Consider the following 24,969-nt stretch of genomic DNA (forward strand, 5'->3'; position numbering starts at 1 on the left):
CCACAAGAGGGTAGAACACATGTCAAACTTTGCTTGTTACATCTCTACATCTCTCTCTCTACATCTCTCTCTTTAACCATGTCTGGTGTATATTCGTTTTCAGTGGTGGAAAAAGTACTCAACAAACATACTTAAGTAAAAGTAAAGATACCTTCATAGAAAATGACTCAAGTAATAGTAAAAGTCACCCAGTAAAATTCTACTTAAAACGTAAAAGTCTATAAGTATTTGATTTAAAATATACTTCAGTATCAAAAGTGAATGTATAACTCATTTCAAATTCCTTATCTTAAGCAAACCAGAATGCACCATTTTCTTTTTATTCTTCTTTTTTACAGAAGGCCAGGGGCACACTCCATCACTCAGCCATCAGTTACAAACAAATCATGTCAGTTTAGTGAGTCTGCCAGATCAGAGGCAGTAGGGATGACAAGGGATGTTCGGCTGATAAGTGTGTGAATTTGACAATTTTTCTGTCCTGCTAAGCATTCAAAATGTAATGAGTACTTTCGGGTGTCAAGGAAAATGTAAGGAGTAAAAATTACAATGTTTCTTAAGGAATATAGTGAACTAAAAGTAAAAGAAGACACAAATATGAATATAGTATAGATACCCCAAAAACTACTTAAGTATTACTTTAAAGTATTTTTACTTAAGTACTTTACACCACTGTTACTTTAAAAAATATGTTTTGTTATTATCACAGTTTACTTACAGTATGTGACTTTACTTCCACCTGTTGATACACTACCTCCATATTTCCTCTCTCTGCTTCCTGATTTTCTGCTACCCTCTTCCTGTAGTCTGTCAACATCTGTTCCTCTCAGACCAATTGTAAACCCACATGATAATTGCAACAATTCAATAATATTTTAAATATACTTTTTGCAATAACAAGCGGTTCCTGCCAGTTAGGCCTGTATAGGCCCAACCTAATCTAGAATACCCAGAACAAAATCTTGCATGAACATAACTCTCATAACCTCTGTGCTCCCGACAGACGTAACATGTTCGTTACAGATCTTAGGACAGATATGCCCACCCAGATCAGTCTTATCTACCCCTGCAATTGGAGCACATTACAAACCTATGACAGATATAGGTATGATAGTGTATATGAAAATGATGCACCATCACAGAAGGGTCATAGGTGGGAGCTATTGTTTCACCATAAAAGGAGAGAGGGGAGACACAAAATACAGTGTGTCACTCTCACACTCACTATTGTGGCATTGCCTGAGTCATTATCTACAACCAACAGCTCCTGTGTATATTTCTAAAAACATTTTCGAGAGCATGTGAAGATAGTCGCCCCCGAAAGCATTTCTCATTTCCATATATCCTGTTTCACTTCTCTCTCTGTATTATACATAATAACAGGTGGCAGGTTTAAAGAACTCTTAACTGTGATCCAATGAATGTGCTGCTGGTGCCTTATGTGTGAGTTATGTACTATTAATAATATCATTATTGTACTGTCTAATAAAATGTCAAATAATTGACTTCCATAACAATATCCCTAGTTGTACTTTTGGTTGGAATAACAATGAACGACATTTCTTGTAGTCTCTCTTGAACTACAGTTAACAGATGCAGGTACGTTTCTCCCCTTCTCTTGCTTGTTTTGTCATTCAACATTAGGGATGTACTTTTGTGATTTGCATGGTAATCAAAGGCTGGGAAATAAATGTTGCGCTCTAAAGAAGGGAATAATTTTGCATGTTGAATTAGTTTTAGAACGGACACAAATCGTAGTTTTTTCACTACAATGTTTTCAAACCTATCTTTCCTCAACTACCTCTCTCTTTCCTCAATTACCTCTCTCTTTCCTCAACTACCTCTCTCTTTCCTCAACTACCTCTCTCTTTCCTCAACTACCTCTCTCTTTCCTCAACTACCTCTCTCTTTCCTCATCCTTCAAGGGGACAAGGAGAAACAGACAAACACTTGGATTACCCAGAAGAAGCACCAGATCTCAGTAAGCCTGAAGTTTGTGACCCTGGTGGTTGAGCTGAGCAGTGAGTCCTCTGCCCTTGTAGAGGGTCAGCAGTGTTTGTTCTATGTGGATTCTAAACTCAAGGAGCTTGGTCGATCAAATGTCAGCCACAACCAATGCTCCCTCCAAGTAAAGGGGTCAGAGCTGCCTGGGTGGAAGCCCAGAGGGCTGTGGTCAAAAGTCACCATCCAGTGTCATTATGAAGAGGAGAAGAAGAAAAGGCCATGACATAATTATGTTTTTATGTAGCTGCCTCACATTTTTCCTCCACTTTGCCACCATAGTGCTTTTTTGGTTTTCTGTGCATAAACAGTACAGTGGGCTGGCACACAACATATAAACATGTTATAAATGAATAACAGTTGGAATTGTGGTTTATTGAAAGGATTTGATGATTTGATGTTTTCTTTCAAATAGTGATTTGTCCTCATCCCTTTGTTACAATAACAGGAAGGTGAAGATGATTTGTGCTATGCCACCGTGTCCCATGCTGGTGCTCCTCCATCCTACTCAGTCAAGTTTGAACAAGGCCATGACTATGCCACAGTGGTCATATACTGACTAGCATTGCCGAACTGAATGGACATGAAAGGACTTCCACATGGATAGATTGCTTGACTTTAACACCCCCATTTCAATTTTCTTTCCAAGAAATCTATTGCATAAATCTATTTGCAATGTAGTTGAGAGAACAATAACGTTTTTGTATTCCACCATCGGCTTAATTTCTGTTTGTCTCGTATGCACCTGTCAGCAGTGTTGCCAACTTAGCGACTTTGTTGCTATATTTAGCGAGTATTCAAAAATCTACTAGCGAAAAACATTTTCTGGTGTTATTGGAGACTTTTGGAGACTCTGACCTGAAAGCACGTATCATTCTTACTCTTCTCAACGAGCAGCGGGTGCTGTCGTGGGCCCCAGCCCCGTCCCAAAGCTCTCATGGGCGGCCCAGTCCTCGCACAGCAGTCCCGCCCAGCTGCAGTCAGAGCAGGAGATGTTCACCCCTCCATTTCCAGACTGCAAATGAATCGCACATGCGGGAAGCCTCCGCTGGCTGATCCCGCCCTGGCTTACATTCAGGGTGGGATGTAAATGTAAAATGTTTTTTGTCTAAAATGAATCACTGCGCAAAAATAAATCACTGCATTTGACTCACACAGCCTCAGTCACTTACTCACCTTGTCCACTGTGTGTGTGTGTGTGTATCTCTCTCTCTGTGACATAAGCTAAACATCTAGCTGGCTAGCTCATCATGTCTCAGTCTAAATTGTACACTCAAAAATACAGAAAGGAGTGGGAATCAAACCCAGAATTCAAAGGCTTGTTGAAGCCGTTTATTGGAGATGATACACGGGCATACTGCCTGTATTGTAAGGCTGATTTCTACGCCAAACTTAGTGATGTAAAAAACACATGACAACTCAAAAATATACTCAAAAGGCAAGGCCTTATAACAGCTCCACCCAAAACAAGCTGCCATTTATGGTTAAAAAGAATTACTCCGCAAAAAATGCTGAGGCCACTGTCAATGATTAGTTATAGGAGAAACAAGACCAAGATGAGACTCTGGACAAGGCGGATACGGTATATTTGAGGCACTTTAATCTAGCATAGTAATATCTGGCAAACGTGCAGCACGGCTCCTATCGTCCACTCTTAGGGAGGTTTCGGAAAAAGAGGGCGTCCCACATATTTGGGCAGTACATTTATACATTGAAATGACGTAGGTAGATTCTAGTAGTCCTGGCTCCTGGTTGGTTGTTCGTAGGTGATAGACAGTCCTCTCCAGCCTGTTGTCAGTATCCCATTGGTTCTTGACAGAGTTCTTTGTCTTTGTAGCCCATCCCAAAGGGTTTGGAGCAGTGTATATTCATGGGTTATCAGTGTGTTTAACAACAGTCAGTGAATGCGTCATTACATGTTTTAATATGTTATTACAACACCCCCTCTTCACGTCTATTAGACGTGACAAAAACTAAAAGTAAGAAAAATAGAATAGGAAATTTTAGGAAATTTGTAGTCCCCCTCTTCACGTCTCCAAAGAGACGTGAAAATTACTCATATGTGCATGTTTCAAACTCCACCAGAGGATCCTCCTGTTGTAGGAGGGGGAACATCAGTGCAGGGTCATTATTTGGTGCAATAGCAGAAGTAATGACTCGAGAAAGCAGGGAGCGGGCACATGGGATGCAACAACAGCCACAGAGGGTTAATATTGCAACAAACACAGAGATAGAGACCAGAATAGAAGAGACCAGAACCTTATATTTACCAAATGCATCCATCCAGGAGTCCCACGTGCTGGTATCAACCCCAGAGTGGGATTTCATTTTACCATTCAGGGTACGTAGTCCTTCTAACGCAACAGTGAGACTGCCATCAGAGGCTGTGTTATTGGGGATAAATGTGCAACATTGCTCCCCAAACATAAAACATATCCCACCCTTCTCAGCCAGCAACATGTCAACGGCAATGCGATTTTGAAAAGCCATAAGGGAGGTAGCCGCCAGTTGACCATGTACGGCCTCAAAACCCTGTTGAGTCCAGTTCCCTAATTTTTGGACATTGAAATGTATATAGTTAATGCGGTCAACATTTTTATTCACAGTGCACCACCAGCAGAGAGATGATTCAAAACCTGCGGCGACCTGGTCCACCAGCTTGTACTCATCAGGGACCCCCCTAGGAACACCTATAGCATCAATATATGTGGGATCCCCAACAGTCAGGGCTGCTTCCCGCTTGGTTCTGGTAGGCAGAAACTGTGGGTCCACAGCCTGTATCCGGGTCACCAAATCACCCACACCTATAGGGTAAACAGAGATAGGCAGTAGAAGTGTTACAAGCGCACAAGTACCCGTAGCCTTATTGGGAGGTCTGTCAAAAAGCCGAGGTCCCCCACACCACCACCAGATGTCAGCCCTGATCACTGGCTTAAAAACACCAACTACTACGATAGTATTTGTACACCAACCAACAGGGAGCAAACCTAACTGTAGTATACCCCCTGTCATGTTAATACAGGAGAATTCGGCCCTGGCAACATCAGAGGAAAATACTGGTGCCCTGTCCGTAGCGGAGACAACAGGGTAAACTGCATCCCACAAGAAACAATTACCAGTCGGATTGTCTTGGTCCATAAGGGGCATTAAACATCCGATCTCGACAGTAGCCGGGACAATGCGGAGCAATGGTCGGGCACCCATGCAAACTACACAACTAGTGGGGGTTGTATTGGCTGCTTGTTCGGTCAATAATAGCCAATTGTTAGACAAACCTGAGATACCTGTAGCAACCCGAATGTTCTCATCCGGGGTAGGGGTGGTGACCACTAAAACAGCAGAACCCCACCCATCCCTGTGCTGGGGCAGGGTATGTGGCTTTGCCATATCGTCACGCACCGTCACAGAAGTAGGCTGTGGTTCTGGCGTAACCCAGATATATAGTGTGAAATGGACTTCAGCCCTGTCGGTATCTACATATGGGGCCAACGTAAAAACCTGACACCCCATAGTGGTTCCAGGTCGTACAATCAGCTTTAGTTGAAAACCAGTGCGTGAAAATGTAAGCCGTTTGCGCCAGGCAAGAACAACCCGTCCCTTGGAATAGCTGGACCAGTCATGCCCCGTTTCTGCCACCAAGTTTTTCCAAGACCACTCACCATATCCCCCTTTGGTTATATACCAGTTAAAACTGGAATAGGTCCAGGCAGGTAGCCCCAAACTATTTTTCGCATGACCCAAAAGGCCCCAAGGCAGGTAAACAGTGGTGGTGGCATTGAAAGGCAAACACAAGGTGGTGCTCTTCAACTCCTGGGGGGTGCACTTAGTGACCCCCACCTCACGCCTAGAAACGGTATGGTCTTGTGGTAGATAAGAGGGAAAAGAGAGAGAGTTAGTTTCACCTGGCAGAGTAGAATTCAGTGTGTGAGTCTGTAGTGGGTGCATCTGTTGGTTTATAAGCCATGTGAGTGTACATACAGTGACTCCTCCCATGAGAAGAAAAATAACAAACAGGGGTCCGGAGATCCCCAACCGCTCCCAAGGAGTACGGTGTGACTTAGTCAGTGAATATGGGGCTGAACCTCCCATTTTCCCTGACTAAGGAGGTGCAAGATTTGGGGCCGAATGTAGACCACTTAGGTCGGTTCTGACTTCCGTCAGTGTGCGGGAAGGGGTTGGAGCTGGTGTACAATGTGTGAGGTGGTGCCAAGGTGCGCCCAATTTACCTTTGACCTGGACTGAGTGTGAAGTAACCTCCTTCACTTCGTACAGACCAGTCCACCTGGGTTCCAGCCACTTTCTCTTGTGGACCTTTCCCCTTACCCAGTCTCCAAGTTTTACCTTCAGTGGTGGCGTGTCCCCCGGCAGCTCCCCCTCCGGGACCTTGTGAACCTGGGTAGAGTGCTGCAGAGAGAACCGTCAGTTTTTTCACATAATTAGACATTACAATTTATTGCACATCAAGGGCGGGCATATGACCTCCCTCCCTTGGTGGGCCAGGCATGACTCTACCAGTCATTATCTCATGAGGAGAGAGATGGGTGCCTGATCCTGGTGAGGCTCTCATGGCCATCAACGCCAGGGGCAGGGCTTCGACCCATTTCAACTTCGACCCGGCACATACGTTTGACTTGCGCGTTCCATGAGATCTTGGGATTGTGGCCTATAACTGACTTCGCATCCTCCCCCGCCGCTGGAATTGCCTCTACCCATTTGGAAAACCTATCCACCATCACTAATAGGTATTGTTTCCCATTAACCACCTTATCCGTCCCCATGTCTGTGTATTCTATGCTAATAACCTGAAATCATGCATTAGGTAATGGGTATGAGCCCATTGGTGTTCGATATGGTTTCTTTGGGTTGTGTCTGTCACAAACATTGCATTCGTCATAAAATAAATCATAAAATAAATAAGTCAGTCATATTTATTTTTATGTGAGGGCCTTTTGGAGGGTCTTTAGTTTGCCTTCGTGTGTGTGGGGCCATGTGCTTCTCATAAAAGTTCTGGGTCCATCAGTGTGGACTGCTTCATGGGCATGGGCTGAGTCTCTATAGATATTCACAGTCTTTCCTTTTCCTCTGATGAGGGCCTGCGTCAATCCGATGATTTCAGCTAATTGGGCCGATGCTGGTTGAGGGATGATGGCTGTGAGCTGTTTTTTCAATAGCTTTTGCTACTGCAGCAACGTATCTGGAGCATGTTGTCTGTTCTACCTCAATGTGGTCAAGTTTGGAAGAGTAGTGCATCAAGACCCGTCTCTCCCCCTCTTGTTTCTGGAATAGGACGGATGAGGTAAATCCTTCCCTTTCAGAAACATCCAAATGGAACTTGTTCTTGTAGTCAGGTGCAGTCAGAGCTGCTGCCGCTGATAAATCTGTTTTCAGGAGTGCTATGGCTGTTGATGCTTCAGCCATCCAGGCCAGGGGTGCATGGAGGTTCCTTGATCGTAGGATGACCGGTGCTGCCACCCCCTCTGGGCCACACACAATGGTACAACACCTGATAGGAGGGGTCAGGTGCATCCTGTCTTCGTCCCAGTCTGCAGTGTAGAGGCAGTCATCGGTTTCTGTTGCATTGAGTGTGCAATGGATCTCAGCTTGGGGAGTCTTATATGGGTGCAGTGTAGATTTGAGCTTTCAGTTGGTTGAACTTAAACTGGATGTGAGGGCCCTGTGGGTAGGCATTTTGGCCAGTACACTTCTGGGGTTTCAGACAGTGTGGGCATCTTTTATGGCCAGGGCATGGTGTTCCCTGCCATACCTTGAAACTGTGGTTGGTTGTAATCTTGCTGTTGCTGCTGCATGTGGCTGGGCCCTGGGTGGTTGTATTGTAGAGGAGGGGGTCCTCTTCCTCCTCCTCCTCATCCTGTGTTCGTGGCTTTGGGTAGTAGTATTTTCATTGCAGTTAGTGTATCCATGTAGAGGCTCCTCCATGTAGGCGGGGCATCTGTCCCATCAAGGCGGTCTTCCCAGGCTGGTACTCAACGAAGCGTGGATCAACTGCTGGGCGTAGGGGAAGTTGGCAGGCCCCTTCCTGCTCCTTTCAGTGCTTGTGTCAAGCCTATGATTTCAGCTAATTGTCTGTGTTTGGAGTAGAGGAGAACTGAATAAGATCGTGGCCTTCTCTCTTTAGGAGGCCCGGTTGAGATCCACCTTCCCTTCCTTGTGGGTAGTTCAGCAGGGACCCACCTGGGCCTTGTAGTGCTGTGGGGATTGAGCAATCGGGCCTTTCTTCACAGACGAGGTGGCCTTCTTGAATCCCCACAGTCATGTTCCCTTTTAGCTGTCCTCCCTTCACCATGAAGACCGGGGCCTGTATGGCTGCTGGTGTGGTGTGGGTTTTTAAATGGGTTGTGTGGGAGGTATGCGAATGGATTTTGTGAATAGGGAGGTGGCACTTCAGTCTTCTCTTCCTGTGGCAGTGGCAGGTATAGAGAGAGCGGGCCGATGGGGTGGTCACGGTGGGTGGTGGTGTGTTGTGGTTGTTGTTTGTGCCTTCTCTGACGTCATCTGAGGCCCCAGCAAGCACCTCCATCATATCAGGTTTCTTTTGTGGGCATGTCCTTTTTGTCTCCTCTATTGCCCATGTCCCTATTCTCAGCTCCGCCTCCGCTCTCTCTCTCTCCTTCGTTCCTTCCTTCTTGAAAAAAAAATGGCTGCTATTATTTTCTGCCTCACTCTCTTAGCCTAATTTCCCCCCATATCTTCTTTATTGTTTTATATTCCTGTTTTCCTCCTGCCCTTTCCTGTATTCTCTGATCTAAATATTCATTGAATTTGAGTTTGGGAACGGTAATTGAGGCCATATTGACGATTCACTATGTCTGGGTCCGATAAAAAATTATGTAAAACAATTAAAAACAACTAAATGTTGCACATTGCACTATGGCCCTCCGCAACTATGTGCACTTAGCCCGTCACTTGGTCGAAACCAGCGATGTATCCCTGGTGCCCACACAGACTTATCTCTCGTGTCTCACCCTCGTGCACACAGAGTTTTGTAGAATTGCTGTACTATAATATCGCAAAGGGATATTCGCGAGATAATTATGCGTCTAGGGTATTTTACTGGAGTAATTTTACAGGTTCACACATTTCTACTGCCTGGCGAAATGTTAGTGTCCCAAACGCCTACTTTTGGGTCAATGTCAATGCATTCAAATGCCTTCTATAATATTTGTCAAATTAATTCTAGGCAACCCCAACAGCACAAAGAGAACAGAAATCAATTCGTTACACGGCACGGCGGCCGCACAGCCCCGCCCAAACTTTTGACTCGGCGGTCAAATTTAGAGCCGGTGGTCAGTATCCCTCGGTCTCATGGAACGGTGAATCAGTGACATTAATCTGGAGAGATCAGGTTTAATTCCTTCACTCCTAGTCCAATTATTTAGCTTGTTAACTGTTGCTCCTAGTGGGATGCTACTCCACTAGTTACAGTCTTAAATATACGTCTCGATCAATTAACAAAACATTTCATCATCTCATTCATATTTCATTTCACTGAGTTATCGAATCCCTCACCGTAACACCTAAACGATTGCCAAATCGAAAATTGCCAGCCTATTTGGACCCGATTAAAACAGTGCATCACATTCCATCAAATTCTGTTATCAAATCCTTCACCGTAACACCTAGTTGATTTACATATCAACTACTGCCAGCCTATTTGGATTAAATTTTAAACAATATATCACATCATATCACATTCTGTCCTCCAATTCCTCACCACGACACCCAGTAATTTTATTACTGTTGCAGGACTATTTGAATCAGATTTGAACAATATATTTACACAGATATCATTATGCAAATGCCTTTGGTTATCGGAACAATTTTCATAAATTTTAACGGCAATTCATACTCACGCACTCAGTACTTCTGACCATAATTTGGATATTGATTATACTATAATATGCAGAATTCGATTAAACCGGTTCTGCGTACCTTTATAATGTCGAGCTCTTTGGTCAGTTTCCTGAGGCGAGTTGAATCCCCGATGGCTCCTGTAGACAGGTCGCCCGTCCTTCTAGAATCTGTCGTCAACTTGTCTTTTCTCTCATCAAATCTATGGACCGAATTCATGGATTTCAACCATCCTCTGCTACCAATTTGTCAATGATTAGTTATAGGAGAAACAAGACCAAGATGAGACTCTGGACAAGGCGGATACGGTATATTTGAGGCACTTTAATCTAGCATAGTAATATCTGGCAAACGTGCAGCACGGCTCCTATCGTCCACTCTTAGGGAGGTTTCGGAAAAAGAGGGCGTCCCACATATTTGGGCAGTACATTTATACATTGAAATTACGTAGGTAGATTCTAGTAGTCCTGGCTCCTGGTTGGTTGTTCGTAGGTGATAGACAGTCCTCTCCAGCCTGTTGTCAGTATCCCATTGGTTCTTGACAGAGTTCTTTGTCTTTGTAGCCCATCCCAAAGGGTTTGGAGCAGTGTATATTCATGGGTTATCAGTGTGTTTAACAACAGTCAGTGAATGCGTCATTACATGTTTTAATATGTTATTACAACACCACCGTGACATTAGCTATCGCTGAACACTGTTCCATGCTGGCATGTGATCACATTGGAGAAGCATGTAGATCTGCTTTCTCAGACTCCACTGCTGCTACCCACTTCAAAATGCCCAGGACAAAGTGCACAAAAATTATTAATGGTGTTCTAGCACCATACTTTCTGAAAAAGTTGGTTGCAGATGTGGGTGACCAGTGTTTCATCCTCCTGGATGAGTCCACGAATGTAAGTGTTTCTAAGTACCTGGGGGTTGTGATAAGGTAGTTTAGCTTGCTGTAAGTCATGCTTCCAATGACACCATCCCCCGTAGTGTGGAGTACTTGGTACGAGAGACTTATAACTGTTTTCAGTGTCTCCAAAGTGCAGGGAGGCCTACAAGGCCATATATGAGACCATCAACTGTGGGCAGAAACCTTTACAGATAACCAAGGTGTGTGCCACATGTTGGCTCTCCATTGAACCTGCGGTTTCACGCATTTTGGACCAGTGGGAGGAGCTTAGGCTGCATTTCACAGTCACCAAGTCCAGTGAACACTGCTACATGGCTGAGGTTTTATACTCCATGTACAGTTATCCTCAAAACATATTGTATCTGACTTTTTGAAGTCTGGGTGAGGTACAGTTGGCCATCAAGGCTTTTGAGGGAGAGCAAGTAGATCCTCTTAAGCTACTTGAAAGCTTGGTTAGCCTGATCAAGCCTGTAAGCAGCAGGGTGCTGAATCCACTGGGAAATGTTGATGCACTCAAAGGGCCAACCAATAGATGGATACATCAGTCCCAAACCGTACCTTGGTTACCTTTTTGAGTCAAAGGCAGCTGAGCTCCACCTTGCGCCTGAGGATGAAAACAATGTCCGAAAGCGATGTGTAGCCTTCACCATCCCCATCACTAATGACTTGAGGATGAGACTGCCAGACAACATCGACGCATTGCAGTACATGTCAGTTTTTCATGTGGAGGAAACTTTAAAGCACAATAAGAGCCCTGGAGAAATCGAAAAAATAGCCAAGCTCCTTGGCTACTCCCCTGCAGAGATAGACAATATTGTCCAGCAATGGCGTGCCATCCATCTTAGTAAATGGAATGAAACAAAAAACACACTGGGCTTCTGGAGTGAGATTTCGAAGTTCAGGGATGCAGCTGATATCAACCCATTTCAAGAACTTGCCATGGCTGCTGTGTCTGTGTTGTCCTTGCCACACTCGAAGGCTGAAGTCGAGAGAGTACTCAGCCAGATGAATGTGGTAAAAATCAAACTTAGAAATTGGATGTCCTTGCAGACCCTTAACTCCATCCTGTACATTCGATATGGACTGAAGCTGTCTGGTGAGGCTTGCTATGAGCACCAGCTGCCTGATAATGTTTTGCAGCTTTTTGGCACATCAGCTGCTTACTCATTTAAGTCAGCTCCCTCAGTTGCTGAACCTGCCATGGACAGCCTTGACTAAAAGGAGGGGGGACTGTAAAAAGGGCCAGACTAGTTACCATAGTTTTCTCACATTGCCATTGACAGTTTTTTCTATTGTCTATTTTTGGTCCATTTAGATTGTATACAAAAAAAATGTAAAAAATGTTACATGTAAAAAATGTTATGATTAAAAATGTTGTAGGCTGACTGTTATGGTTAAAAATGTTGACTTGTTGTAGGCTCCTAAGTGGACCATAAGGTTAAAAACCAAACCAAATTAAGAAAACTACACAAAAAAAATTAAACAAATAAAACAAATAAAAAACAAAGTGACTCTGCCAGAATGTCTCTTTTGGGTCACCTTTGGGTCCCAAAAGCGAATAAAGGAGGAGGGTTGGAATTGTGACTTAAAAAAAAACAAGAATTGACAGAAGAAAGTTAAATTGTAGCTCTAAACATATTTAGGGTGTTTTACTCACTTTTTGTCTATCCCACAACGTTATTCCTCTATTCCTCTCTCTCCATCACAATTACATGCACACGGCAATTATGCAAATTAGGCCATGACGTCATTTAGCGACATCTAGTGTTAGTGTTCAAATACTGGAGAGTTGAGACCAAATCACGGACGCTGGACAGAGTGGATTTCAGTTGTAACAAAAGACAGTTTTAATGAGTCAGAGATATCTTGTCCCGCAGTTTTACGTGCACGGACCTAGTTCACATGACTCGGCAAGGAGCCAGGTGAAAAAGAGGCCTATACAATGGTTACATACATTTTTATACATAGAATAAAGTAGGTGGAGTCTTGTCGTTTCGGTCTTCTTGACTGGTCGGAGGGTTGGAGGCGGGCCTTGCTCTAGCCAGAGCGGGCCCCATTGGTGCACAGCAAAAGTTCTTTGCTCTTGGGACCGGCCAGTTAGAGGGAGATGAGATGTGTGTTTATATAAGGAAGAGGGGGTCAGTCTTCTGGCTGGGTGTATGTGTTCTTACGACGGAATGTCTTTGTTTATATGAGCTATGTGTATGAATATTTATATAACAAATCCCCCTCTTCACGTCTATTAGACGTGAAAACTATAGCAGAAAGGTGGCGGTTGCAATCGTGGGTATACATAAGGTGGTGCTCCTAACCTTGTCTGATTTGCATGGTGGGTCTGTAGGTGTAGTGCTACGTTTGGGACGGGAGTGATTGGAGGGAGTGATATCAGGAAAGGAGTTAGGGACATGTGTAGGGGTTGGTGTATGTGATGTGGCAGGGTGAAATAGTTGTTCAATTAACCATGTGAAAGTCCTAGGGTTACTCCAAATATCAGTATGAATATCACAAATAAGGGACCAGATATCCCCAGCCTCACCCAGAGAGGGAGAAATTTCCCTCTAACTGGGCGAGGTTCCCTTCTCAGGGGAGGCGGAGTTTGATGCCGCATCACCTGAGGAAGGAGTGTCTTCATTTGGAATCGAATTTAGGCCGCTCAAATCAGCTCTGACTTCAGTCAGTGTTCTAGAAGGAATTGGGGCTGGGGTGCAATGTGTAAGGCGGTGTCAAGGTGTGCCTGATTTACCTTTGACCTGGACTGAGTGTGAAGTAACCTCCTTCACTTCGTACGGTCCAGTCCACCTGGGTTCCAGCCACTTTCTCTTGTGGACTGTAACCCTCACCCCGTCACCAACCTTTACCTTCAGTAGTGTCGTGTCCCCCGGCAGCTCCCCCTCCTGGACCTTGTGAACCTGGGTAGAGAGTGCTGCAGAGAGAACCGTCAGTTTTTTCACATAATTAGACATTACAATTTGTTGTACATCAAGGGCGGGCATATGACCTCCCTCCCTTGGTGGACCATGCATGACTCTACCAGTCATTATCCCAAAGCTATCTTAGCTTTTGGTTTGACGTTCCACCAGATTTTGGGATTGGGGCCTGTACACAGATCCAAATCTGTGGGTTATGCCAAATCTTTCTTCCACCTGTCTCAGGTGTTTGTTAAATGTGAGCCATTTGTCAAATTTGATTTGTCTTGGGATGCCATACCTGGGTATTAGTTTGGTTTGTAGCCACTTAAAGACTGACCTAGCATCCTCCCCTTTTGTTATTATTGCCTCTACCCATTTGGAGAACCTATCTACTATGACTAGGAGATAGAGTTTGCCTTTAGATAAATTTTCGGGGCCCATGTCGGTGTAGTCTATACTAATATCCTGAAAACATGCATTAGGTATTACGTATGAGCCCATTGGTGTTTGATATGGTTTCTTTGGGTTGTGTCTGTCACAACCATTGCATTCGTCACAAAATAAATCATCGTCATAAAATAAGTCAGTCATATTTTTTATGTGAGGGTGCCACCAGATGTGCGAGGCCTTTTTGGAGGGTCTTTAGTTTGCCTTCGTGTGTGGGGCCATGTGTTTCTCATAAAAGTTCTGGGTCCATCAGTGTGGCCTGCTTCATGGGCATGGGCTGAGTCTGTATAGATATTCAGTCTTTCCTTTTCCTCTGATGAGGACCTGCGTCAATCCAATGATTTCAGCTAATTTGGCCGATGCTGGTTGAGGGATGATGGCTGATTGAAGGGTGCCGTCACGAGGTGAGCTGTTTTTTCAATAGCTTTTGCTACTGCAGCAACGTATCTGGAGCATGTTGACTGTCCTACCTCAATGTGGTCAAGTTTGAAGAGTAGTACATCAAGACCCTTCTCTCCCCCTCTTGTTTCTGGAATAGGACGGATGAGGTGAATCCTTCCCTTTCAGAAACATCCAAATGGAACTTGTTCTTGTAGTCAGGTGCAGTCAGAGCTGCTGCCGCTGATAGATCTGTTTTCAGGAATGCTATGGCTGTTGATGCTTCAGCCGTCCAGGCCAGGGGTGCATGGAGGTTCCTTGATCGTAGGATGACCGGTGCTGCCCCCCTCTGGGCCACACCCAATGGTACAACACCTGATAGGTGGGGTCAGGTGCATCATGTCTTCGTCCCAGTCTGCAGTGTAGAGGCAGTCATCAGTTTCTGTTGCATTGAGTGTGCAATGGATCTCAGCTTGGGGAGTCTTATATGGGTGCAGAGTGTAGATTTGAGCTTTCAGTTGGTTGAACTTAAACTGGATGTGAGGGGTGGCAGGCCCTGTGGGTAGGCATTTTAGCCAGTACACTTCTTGGGCTTCAGACAGTGTGGTCATCGGCAGGAGTGGCATCCTCATCATTCTTACTGGGTGATCAGGTGTTGAAGTGGGAGGGTTGGTTGTAATCTTGCTGCTCCTGCTGCATGTGGCTAGATTCTGGGTGGTTGTATGCTGGCTGTTGCTGATGCATGGGTGTGGGTCCTGGTTGCTGATGTTGCAGAGGTGGGTTTCCCCCACTTCCTCTTGCTCTCCATTGCTGTTGCTGCGGGGAGAGTGGTTTCATGCAATCTCTGGCAAAATGACCGGTAATTCCGCAGTTAAAACACTGGTAGTTTCCACCTCTGTGTTGTCCAGTGTAGGGACCCCGTCGAGCCCATACTGGGTGTTGTTGTTGCAGGATATACTGCTGTGGGGGAGGGTATTGGGGTGGTGGGGCTGCCTGCTGTTGGATCATCTGAGAGACAGTCTGTGCCACGATTTGGGAGATGTCTGTTTTGGTTCCCGGCTCCTTCGTTTCTTCCGCCACCATCTGTTTCTTAGGTTTTTCTCCTTGTTGTGCTTCCTTCAATTGGAGTTTCAGGAGTTGTACCTGGAGGGACTGCACCTGGCTCTCAGCACCCCCTCTTTCCTTGTTGTGCTGGGTCACATGGTGGTGCACATGAGTGTTGAATTGGGTCTGAGGAAGTGCAAACAACCCTACCGTTCCTCTGAGTTTGGTTTTAACATCTCCGGGACACCCGTTGACCACCATTTCCTTCCACATGCTGAGTGTGGTATCAGTGTGATCGAATGGTTCTTCGTGGACCGATCTCCATGTGGTCTTAGCCCTGTCCAGGTATGCTGCAGGTTGCTCACCTGGGTTGATTGTAAAGGAGGATAAGGTGGCATGGTTTCTTTCTGTAGGGTATGCTCTCCGTAGAACTTCCCATAATCTGGTACGGAAGTGGTCTATGGGCAGTGTTGGGGCCCGCCATCCAAGGTCAGCTGCTGTCATGAGGGCCTCCATGGTTCCGTGGTCGGTGGCTCTTGCTAGAAGTGCTTTCATGTCTCCTAGGCAGAGTTGCAGGCCTGACGTAAGTGTCTGCAGTTGAAGTAGCCACGCTGAAGCTCCTCCATGTAGGCTAGGCATCTGTCCCATCAGTGTTGTTAAATCAGTCATTTTCCAGGGCTGGTACTCCACAGTGTGTGCATCACCTGGTGTCGGTCGCAGGGGGTACTGTCCTGCCATCTCCTGCTCTCGCTCTCTTCTATCAGCAATTCTGGAGGACCGACGGAGTGTTTCGGACCCCATTGATTCGGTAACTTTGGTTACTGTTCCTCTCATTATGCCTTCCACACGGTAGGCTCCCTCTCTGTTGTTATCTTGGTTAGCTATTAGCTCCCTGAGTTCCTTAGCTCGAGCTATTGATGATTTCAGCAGCTCCTGCATCTTAGTCATGTTTGGAGCTCCCATCGGAGCTGGGGTGAGCACCATGTCAATTTCTTCTTCGTTTTCGATATCCATGTTCTGATGACAGTCCTCCCTATCCGTCTGATAGAAGTGGTTTGAATCTAATCTTGTTTGTAAGTGTCCTCTGGTTTCAGAGGTGAGAGAGTTCACAGAGGAGCATTGCGGCCTCCGTTCCTGGGGGAGGTCTCCTGCTCCTGGAATCCCAGTTTCGAACTGTTCACATACCATATGGCCAGCCGTTATCCCCAGGGTAATTTCCCCTTTTAACTCCCCTTGGTCTATTCTCAGAACTGGAGCCTGTATTGTGGGAGGTGCCCTGGGTAGGAATGGGTTGTGTGACGGGCTCCGGTGATTTTGTCCCTTTGAGTATGGCTGGGGCTGAACTGCCTCCATTGTCAATTGTGGATATAGTGAGGGAGAAACGGCCACAGGGGGAGCCGTGGGCAAGTTCTCAGGCGGAGCTTTAACATCCCCCGACGCCACAATAGCCACGCCCATCATGTCTGGTGTGTTTTTGGGCAGCACCCTCCTACTCTCCTGTATGGCCCATGTACCTATCTTGAGCTCCCCCTCTGCTCTCTCTCTCTCTCTTGTACCTACTTTTTTGAACCTGTGTATGTTGTTTCTCTCCGCCTCACTCGCTTTTGCATGCTCTACTGCGTCCTCTAATTCTGTCTGCATATCTTGGAGTTTCCCCCCTGTAGGTGGTCCTCCGCTAAAATAACCTGCTTGTGTCCATCTTATCCGTAATCCTTTCCACACTTTCTCCACTTTCCCATACTGTTTTTTACCTCCCGCTCTATCAATCATACTCTGATCTAAATAATCATTGAATTTTAGTTTGGGCGTGGTAGCTGCAGACATTTTATCTAGTTCGTCTGATAATGTGTATAATGCGTTATTTAGGTATATTCAATTCTTACTATGTGGTGTTTATTTCTATCGTTGTATGCTTAGCCTGTCCCTGGTCGAGACAAAGGGGGTTATCAGTATGTGACGCCCGCCACGTGTGTATTTCACCGGTATTTTATTTGAATTTGTTCAGCGATTCGTTTAGGTATTTTCTATAAATGATTCTGCGATTTCCTTTTGGAACAATATATCAGTGAATATATGCGGTTCTATAACAATTTTCAGAGTAATTCTAGCTCTTTAGGAAATATAGATAGAATTTCTAGACAACTAAGAGTTGTTCAGTGAATTATTTAAATACTTTCTGTAAACAATTCAGTAAATTCCTTTATGAACTTATATCAGTAAATTCGAGCGATTCTATAGCAATTGTCAGAATAATTCTATATATTTAGGAAATATGGATAGAATAGAAAAACCCCAAAATCAGTGTGTAGCTTTTAGCGTCTGTAAAACAAAGTCTGTACTAAGCTCGGCGACTTATTTAAATACTTTCTAGAAACAATTCAGTAAGTTCCTTTATGAACTTATATCAGTAAATTCCAGCGATTCTATAGCAATTGTCAGAATAATTTTAAACTTTAGGCAATATCAACAGGAATGAAAAAAAACGAAAATCAGTATTCCAGCCCGGCTGCTGTCAAAGTTGCACGGCCATTCGATACTAAGGTGGCTTTGTCTTTCAGCACGTGTGCCTAATAGCCCAGTTACGTATCCCAACCTACTCCGCGACAAACGTTTCTTTCAATTTAATTTCCCCCATCTCCAAATCATGGAATGTCAACTCTGGTTCATCTTATGTTTATTGTTTGATGTGCAATAGCCACATCATTCCCGATCTCTGTCTAGTGGAAGGCCAAACTTACATATCCTGTATCTACTCGACTACACCTCTTACAAAACCTATTAAATAATACACAGCTTTTTTAATAGGGCATTTTTCATGCAGATTCATTCAATCCAACCACACCTCCACAAGACCTATTCGATGTTATATGTATCAACAGGAGATTTTACTTGCAGATCCGGTTCATCTATCATTCAACTATAACCACACCTCCACAAGACCTTATTCGATAGTACAGAACGTATCAAAATAGGAAATTTTTACTTGCAGATTCGGTTCATCTATCATTAAACTATAACCACACCTCCACAAGACCTTACTTGCAGATTCGGTTCATCTATAACCACACCTCCACAAGACCTTACTTGCAGATTCGGTTCATCTATAACCACACCTCCACAAGACCTTACTTGCAGATTCGGTTCATCTATAACCACACCTCCACAAGACCTTACTTGCAGATTCGGTTCATCTATAATTCATTCATTCGTATGAAATTCTCATTGAATTTCCAACATCCATAATTGTGTCCATTACGTGTTAAAACACAGCCACTATTTAACGTCACCTCTATACACAACCCAATACATATATAATTAGGACAGTTTTCTATGCAGATTTCAGAACAAATAGGGTCCCTGGAGGAATTTAACACATTGGTCAATCACAATTCACACATTCCTATTAAAATAACTGAGTATAGGCCCATTAATAAGAATATATATATATATATATTTTTTTACAAAACAAGATATCTTTAATCAATGTCTTAGGTTCTTATGTAAAAAATTTGGGCACCGATTCATACTCACGCCCAGTACTTTCTGATCAAAATTTGGTTTAGGCTATAATACAATATGCAGATTTCGATATAACGGGCTCTGCTCACCTTTATATAGAGCGCTCCGATCAGATTTCCTGAGGCAAGATGAATGGCTGGGGAAGTCACTCTTCCGTCTGATTTTTTAGCCGTGATCAGTCTCGTCCTCTCACACTAACTTATAATAGATCGAATTCAAGAACAACCATCCTCTGCTACCAATTCTGTTAGTGTTCAAATACTGGAGAGTTGAGACCAAATCACGGACGCTGGACAGAGTGGATTTCAGTTGTAACAAAAGACAGTTTTAATGAGTCAGAGATATCTTGTCCCGCAGTTTTACGTGCACGGACCTAGTTCACATGACTCGGCAAGGAGCCAGGTGAAAAAGAGGCCTATACAATGGTTACATACATTTTTATACATAGAATAAAGTAGGTGGAGTCTTGTCGTTTCGGTCTTCTTGACTGGTCGGAGGGTTGGAGGCGGGCCTTGCTCTAGCCAGAGCGGGCCCCATTGGTGCACAGCAAAAGTTCTTTGCTCTTGGGACCGGCCAGTTAGAGGGAGATGAGATGTGTGTTTATATAAGGAAGAGGGGGTCAGTCTTCTGGCTGGGTGTATGTGTTCTTACGACGGAATGTCTTTGTTTATATGAGCTATGTGTATGAATATTTATATAACACTAGCGACTTTTAGTAAGCCAATAGCTACTTTCCTTACTGAGGAGTTGACAACACTGCCAGTCAGTCCGAGTCGCGGGAAACAGTAACATAGTGCACGCTATTTTTCTCTGACCAGGCACTCATCTTTGCTTACCTGCTGAAAGCTTCTAAATGTAAGCCATTTACTTAAAGTAATAATTATTTCTTAGGCTACTCTTTCGTTTCTCAATTAAATTGAAATCACATGTTAAGTCAGATGCTTTCATAAATTCAACAAGGGTTAAGTCTACTCCGAATGTGCACGGTCTGTGGGTTAATGTCTACTCCGAATGTGCACGGTCTGTGGGTTAATGTCTACTCCGAATGTGCACGGTCTGTGGGTTAATGTCTACTCCGAATGTGCATGGTCTGTGGGTTAAAGTCTACTCCGAATGTGCACGGTCTGTGGGTTAATGTCTACTCCGAATGTGCACGGTCTGTGGGTTAATGTCTACTCCGAATGTGCACGGTCTGTGAGTTAATGTCTACTCCGAATGTGCACGGTCTGTGGGTTAAAGTCTACTCCGAATGTGCACGGTCTGTGGGTTAATGTCTACTCCGAATGTGCACGGTCTGTGGGTTAATGTCTACTCCGAATGTGCACGGTCTGTGGGTTAATGTCTACTCCGAATGTGCACGGTCTGTGGGTTAATGTCTACTCCGAATGTGCACGGTCTGTGGGTTAATGTCTACTCCGAATGTGCACGGTCTGTGGGTAAATTGGCAAGTTCTCTAACCATTTTCTCACGGTGTGGTGGTTACAAACTACTCTACTAGGCAATAGCAATACAAGACACGTTTATACCACTAGATGGCAATGTTGAATCCTGTTTTGCAACAATTTTAAGAGCTCCTCGTAGGCAGAGAAAACCCTATTTGGACATTTCTGTTATTGGAATAGGCTATCATCAAAATAAATAATTTGTACAATACCATTGGAAATTAATGTTGAAAGTTACATTTATGTTCTTAAAATTTAAATATAAAATGTATTGTCGCTGCTTCCTGTTGACAAGTCATTTTGATACATAGCCCAACGTCAAAACACAGTCTAGAGATTAGATTAGACATTAGAGATTAGAGAGTTTAATAGTCACATAATGCACATGGTTGCTGATGTAATTACAGGGCACGAGCTCCAACAATGCAGGACAAAGTGAAGTAAAATAATACAAATAGATATAAATACAATGATAAATGTCCATTGAGGGTGGGGGCAGGGTTAACGTCCATTAGAGGGGATGGGAAATGTCCAAAGGAGGAGCAGCAGGGTGAGTAGTCGACTAGTCGTGACTATTCAGCATAATACATGTCTATTGGGATGAGGGCAGGGTAGAAATGTCCTTTGAGGTGGGGGGTGGGGTAGAAGCCTGATGGTCTTGGGGTAGAAGCTATTGGCCAGTCTTACAGTTTTTACCATGGTGCTCCTATACTCCTGCGTCTGAGTGATAGAAACGGGGAGAACAGGCCATGGCTTGGGTGGCTGGGGTCCCTGAGTAACGTCTTGGCCTTCCAAAGACACCTGGTGTCCAAATCAATGAGCAATATGCAGAATCAGTTCGTTATATATTTGTGGGGGGGGGGGGGGGGATCAGGTGCTAGCGCTGTTGAAACTGACACAACTGAAAAAACACATGGAAACTGGAGATATTTTCTTACATCACTGGTTAGAGAACAACCTGCAGAAGACAGTCAGCTACATTTTGGAGAGAGTCAATTTGATTTGGGGGTCACCAAAACAGAAAGAGAAACGCAACACTTATTTTCCAATCACTCATATTGATATCACATTGAAATCAGTTGCGTGGGGGGGAGATAAGGTTGCAAGTCCTGTTAAAACTAACACAGATCAAAAACTATACGGAATCTGGAAATAATGTGTAGACTACAATTTGTAGAAGGCAGCTTGCTACATTTTGAAGTGTTGCATTTTGATTCAAGTGGTTCGCCAACGTGGTAAGTGTAATGCAACACTTTTTCTTGTTACCACTTCCATCGATATCATGCTGAAATCAATAGAACAGGGTCAAACGTTTGGGCTGTTGCGTTGGTGGTTAGATGAGAACGTATAGAAGGCTTACAGTTTTGGCCTGTCTATATTTGGAATGTCGGATGTTGATTTTCGTCAAAAATCTGATGAAAAAAAGGAAGCTGAAACAAATCATTCTCTCTGCTGTTTTGACATTTCACATTATCAAAATAAAGTGGTGATCCTAACTGACCTAAGACAGGGAATTTATACCAGGATTATATGTCAGGAATTGTGAAAAACTGAGTTTAAATGTATTTGGATGGTGTATGTAAACTTCCCACTTCAACTGTATATTGTGTGTGCAATTAAGCTTGGAATGTGTTGAGTGCAGGGAAGCGATTACATGTGGCAGGAATTGATAAGGGGAGAGAGCCATGGATTAGTGATGGAGGGGGGTTGAGGTCAGGTTAGGTCACATTAAGGGAAAAATAAAAGTTTATGGTCCACATCACTAGTGTCCTGCCTAGCAGTAAAGAACAATGTTTGCACAGATATGTAGAAGGAGACTCAGCCTAGGAGGAAGGGTTAAATATCAGTTATTGTGTGAAAATGTTTTTGTCTAATGCAGCTGTATTGATCCTCTGGGAAGAATAAACTTGGTTAAGCTTTCATAATGTCCGTTGAGTTTTTACTCTGAGAATTAGAACCTGACAGTTGTCAGGGTGATGTTGCTGCTACTGCATATTTAGTTTGGGTTCTGCAGAAGAGGAACTGCAGAGGAAGAGGAGCAGTGCTGGAGAGATCTTCATCACCTGTGCTGTGGAGCTGGTGGTAGAGGGTGAAGATACTGTGACATCACAGCATAGTGAACCCCTCGGTATCACCATAGAGGGTGAGGAAGACTAGAGCCCATCAATTTCTGCGATTTCAAATATGTCAATCTTCTGTCAATCTATTGTTGTATTGCAAGACTAATATATTATTATTGTACACATATCAATGTTTTATTTACTTCAGTTATAAATCCTCCAGGAGCTACTAGTTCCCCATCAACGTTCAGTTTAATCAAACCTGGTGAGGAGAAGACAAGCAGCAATGTCACAGCCCAAGGAAGAGGTGAGTAACATTGGTTTGGTTTTAGATGAACTGTGAAAATATTATCATGACAATCCTCTGTCTGTCTATTGCTGTATTGCAAGACTAATACTGTATATAATTATTGTACATACTGTGTATATCATTGTTTTATTTATTTTGGTTGTAAATCCTCCTGGAGCAACCAGGTCCAGTCAGTAGAGGATAGGTCAGTCAGTAGTATAACTGCCCAAGGAGAAGGTGTATTAAATAAACATGGTTATTGTGAGCTCCTGCATCTGTTTGTTGTTCTAAAAGTTTTTATCATGTATTTTAATAGCTATATAACTTGCCCGCATAATTTGTTTTCATCATAATTTTATTTCTGAAGTTGATCCGCAACATACAGGTACACTTCTATTTCAAGAGATGAGGAGAAGCACCAACATCACCCCTGCAAACAACACCGCAAATGGCTTACTATACATATCTTCATACTGTATGACGCTCATGTCTATATCCATCAATAGAAAATACTTGTCAGAGAACATGAAGAGGTGTGGAAATATACAGTAATGGAATTGTGGTCATGATCTAAGCTGAGATGTGCTACAATAAGCCATTGTGCTGCAACTGGTCCCCTAACACTCTGTTCCTAGCCCTCAAACCCAGATGGATGAGAACAAGATCTATCATACTACAATTTAAATAAATAACATGCCAATTGTACAATTTCTGGATATATTGCAAGATTCAAATAAAAAAATGTCCAACCTTTAAAAGAAACTGGTGCGTCCTACAAGGAATTGATGTCAATGTTATCCAGTACTATCACAGAAATATTCATTATTTGAGGAACAATCCATAACATTTCCTCCTGTGTTTTACCAAAAATGTGAAACAATTTATTGGTGGTGATGAAATAAAAAAACAACTAATATACACTGCTCAAAAAAATAAAGGGAACACAAAAGTAACACATCCTAGATCTGAATGAAATATTCTTATCAAATACTTTTTTCTTTACGTAGTTGAATGTGCTGACAACAAAATCACACAAAAATGATCAATGGAAATCAAATTTATCAACCCATGGAGGTCAGGATTTGGAGTCACACTCAAAATTAAAGTGGAAAACCACACTACAGGCTGCTCCAACTTTGATGTAATGTCCTTAAAACAAGTCAAAATGAGGCTCAGTAGTGTGTGTGGCCTCCACGTGCCTGTATGACCTCCCTACAATGCCTGTCCAACTCCTGGACAGTCTGTGGTGCAACGTGGCATTGGTGGATGGAGCGAAACATGATGTCCCAGATATGCTCAATTGGATTCAGGTCTGGGGAACGGGCGGGCCAGTCCATAGCATCAATGCCTTCCTCTTGCAGCCACATGAGGTCTAGCATTGTCTTGCGTTAGGAGGAACCCAGGGCCAACCGCACCAGCATATGGTCTCACAAGGGGTCTGAGGATCTCATCTCGGTACCTAATGGCAGTCAGGCTACCTCTGGCGAGCACATGGAGGGCTGTGCGGCCCCCCAAAGAAATGCCACCCCACACCATGACTGACCCACCGCCAAACCGGTCATCCTGGAGGATGTTGCAGGCAGCAGAACGTTCTCCACGGCGTCTCCAGACTCTGTCACGTCTGTCACATGTGCTCAGTGTGAACCTGCTTTCATCTGTGAAGAGCACAGGGCGCCAGTGGCTAATTTGCCAATCTTGGTGTTCTCTGGCAAATGTCAAACGTCCTGCACGGTTTTGGACTGTAATCACAACCCCCACCTGTGGACGTTGGGCCCTCATACCACCCTAATGGAGTCTGTTTCTGACCGTTTGAGCAGACACATGCACATTTGTGGCCTGCTGGAGGTCATTTTGCAGGGCTCTGGCAGTGCTCCTCCTGCTCCTCCTTGCACAAAGGCGGAGGTAGCGGTCCTGCTGCTGGGTTGTTGCCCTCCTACGGCCTCCTCCACGTCTCCTGATGTACTGGCCTGTCTCCTGGTAGCGCCTCCATGCTCTGGACACTACGCTGACAGACACAGCAAACCTTCTTGCCACAGCTTGCATTGATGTGCCATCCTGGATGAGCTGCACTACCTGAGCCACTTGTGTGGGTTGTAGACTCCGTCTCATGCTACTA

General features: G+C 44.1%; 1 long non-coding RNA gene across 1 annotated transcript; it reads left to right on the plus strand.

Moving 5' to 3' along the window:
* Positions 1-1,416: 1,416 nt before the first annotated feature.
* On the plus strand, positions 1,417-2,726 carry LOC139409927 (uncharacterized). Its single transcript, XR_011634442.1, has 4 exons — positions 1,417-1,440; positions 1,567-1,596; positions 1,923-1,978; positions 2,447-2,726. It is a non-coding gene; the product is annotated as an uncharacterized lncRNA (long non-coding RNA).
* The last annotated feature ends 22,243 nt before the right edge of the window (positions 2,727-24,969 follow it).

Source organism: Oncorhynchus clarkii, chromosome 5 (genome assembly GCF_045791955.1).
Source record: "Oncorhynchus clarkii lewisi isolate Uvic-CL-2024 chromosome 5, UVic_Ocla_1.0, whole genome shotgun sequence".
Classification (NCBI taxonomy): domain Eukaryota; kingdom Metazoa; phylum Chordata; class Actinopteri; order Salmoniformes; family Salmonidae; genus Oncorhynchus; species Oncorhynchus clarkii.